Source organism: Littorina saxatilis, linkage group LG2, assembly GCF_037325665.1.
Source record: "Littorina saxatilis isolate snail1 linkage group LG2, US_GU_Lsax_2.0, whole genome shotgun sequence".
Lineage (NCBI taxonomy): Eukaryota > Metazoa > Mollusca > Gastropoda > Littorinimorpha > Littorinidae > Littorina > Littorina saxatilis.
The window spans coordinates 29889009-29891508 of NC_090246.1; the positions used below are offsets into that span (position 1 = coordinate 29889009).

A 2500-nucleotide genomic window follows, 5' to 3' on the forward strand; every position below is an offset into this window, starting at 1 on the left:
TTATTACCACAAGACAAAAGCATCAGATAAGTCCTCTTAAATTACAACTGTCCTTAGGTACAACTCAAATACAGCAAGTTAAAGAACATCGCATACTTGGTGTAACTGTCGATGAAGAAATGAAATGGCAAACACACATAAGCAACCTCTGCAAAGTGTTATCAAGGAATTTGTATTTGTTGTCAAAACTCAAACATTATGCCAAATCTGAAACATTAAAAATGTTCGTTCATGCTCATATAATGCCTCATATTAATTTTGCTTCGACATTGTGGGATGGCTGCAGTGATGTTCACTTATTGAAACTCAATTCTTTGTACCGTCGTGCTGCAAAACTTATCCTGTATGAATCTCGCATGTCTACAGAAATGAAGTTAAACAGTCTTAATTTCCTTCCCCTAAAAACCCACCTTGCATACAATAATGCTGTCTTTATGTATAAATTAGTTCATGGTGATGTGCCCAGTTATGTGCAATCCTATTTTACACATGTTACGAAGAGGTATGGGTCTCAAAATTTACTTCCTCCAATTCCTCGTATAGATCTTTATAAATCCAGCTTAGCTTTTTCAGTATCATCTCTGTGGAATTCTTTGCCAATAGAAATCAAACGATCCGCATCTTTAAAGGCCTTTAAAAGGCAGTTGCACACACATTTGATCACACTACAAACTGCCCCTGATGTTTAGTTTCCATTGTGTACTCGGATAATGTATGCAATGCTCTTAAGTGTTTGTTTGTTTTTTAAATATTGTATATGTAGTTAATCTGAATGTGTAATCCCTCGTCCCCCTCCCCCTTCTTCTTGAAACTTTAGCTGCCTGTATATGGCCCTGTTCAGCAATACATTGCTGTACTTTTTAAAGAAATTTTAAAAAACATTTACGTTTGTTGTGTCTGGTTTTGTTTTATATGACTTTGTGAGTCCAATATTTTTTATGTTTATACTCGACCATTATTTTGATGTTTTATTAGTTTAATACTTTGATGAGGTATGTGTGCAGTCTTTGCTTTGTTTACAATTATTCTCTGTATATGTTCCCAGGACAGGTTGAAAGATTAGGCTAAGCCTTTACCCTTATGCAATAAAGTTCTGAGTTCTCTCTCTCTCTCTCTCTCTCTCTCTCTCTCTCTCTCTCTCTCTCTCTCTCTCTCTCTCTCTCTCTCTCTCTCTCTCTCTCTCTCTCTCTCTCTCTCTCTCTCTCATGGCGTGTGAACTCAAAAGAACTTCCTGACAAACACTGCATTGCAGATGCAGAAACTGTGAAGGTTGTATTCCGGGACGTGTTTTCAGTGAGGATGTCCTGTGTCAGTCGGACACATAGGTAGGCTTTACAATAAGGTTAAAGGGGCGTTAAAACCAATAGCCAACCAACCTCCCTTTCTCAGGCGCCTGTGTCCACCCACTATATATATAACAGTGTTCAACCAGGATGTCCGGTGTCAGAATCACAGGTAGGCTTTAAATTAGTTCGGTTTATTGGTGCGCGACGAGGTCCGGTTTTCTTCATACACTTTCGCCATCTGCTCGACCTGTTCAAGGTAAGCGTGAAAGGCAACGATTATGTATAAGCGTACCTGTGGTATCCCGCTTGCCCTATCTGTATGTCTGTCTGTCTTTCGGTCAGTCTTTGGCTCTTTTTAACCTCTATCTCTCTCTCTCTCTCTCTCTCTCTCTCTCTCTCTCTCTCTCTCTCTCTTTTTGTCGCCCTCTCTCGTGCTGTCGCGTTCCCTGTCTGTCTGTCTGTATGTTGTCTGTCTTTCTGTTTGTCTGTCTGTCGAACTTTCTCTTTCTCTCCCTCTCTCTCTCTCCCTCTCTCTCTCTCTCTGTCTCTCTCCCCCCCTCTCTCTCTCTCTCTCTCTCTCTTTCTCTCTCTATGTCCCTCTCTCTTTCTGTCCCTCTTTCTCTCACTTTCTCTCTCTCTCTCTCTCTCTCTCTCTCTCTCTCTCTCTCTCTCTCTCTCTCTCTCTCTCTCTTTTTTTTCTCTTTCTCTCTCTTCGCAGTTGTATTCCGTTTTGAAATAATTTATCTTCTGATTGAGTGTGTCAAATTAGTTTATACCAGCGCTTTCGAGAAATTTAGAAACGTACATCACTAGCTGGACAATTATGTTACTCAATTGTTTAGGTTTCCAATCACCTTTTGTTTTCATGATAAGCCGATCGGAGACAAATAAGACTGTAAGGCAGACAAAAAGAGGCTGGCAACTTGGCAGACAGGCATTAGGCAAGTTGGAATCAACTTTAGTTGCGAGATAAAATGTTACTGCATTTGCTGTAGGCAGCATATAGGCAACTCCTCTCGGGTGAGTAAATAAGCAGGTACTTAATATATACCTAGGTATTGGCTAGATTGACTGACAGACGGACGGACGGACGGACGGAGGGACTGACGAACTGACGGACGGACGGACGGACGGCGGATGGACGGACGGATACATAAATAACTTGATCTAATCCAAGCAAGTGACTGACTCACTGGCAATGATCACTCGATCCA

At 41.1% G+C, this 2500-nt stretch overlaps 1 protein-coding gene across 2 annotated transcripts in view; it reads left to right on the plus strand.

Annotated features, from left to right (window-relative positions):
• LOC138958720 (FAD-dependent oxidoreductase domain-containing protein 2-like) overlaps positions 1 to 2500 on the plus strand; it is a 189041-nt gene that overhangs the window by 144716 nt on the left and 41825 nt on the right. The window contains exon 1 of one of the 2 annotated variants that reach the window (XM_070329975.1): positions 1449 to 1542. The exons of the other annotated variant lie outside the window; for it this stretch is intronic. The gene's annotated coding sequence lies outside the window, so the exon portion shown is untranslated. Of the gene's footprint in view, positions 1 to 1448; positions 1543 to 2500 lie in introns of those variants that run through there. 2 annotated transcript variants of the gene reach the window in all.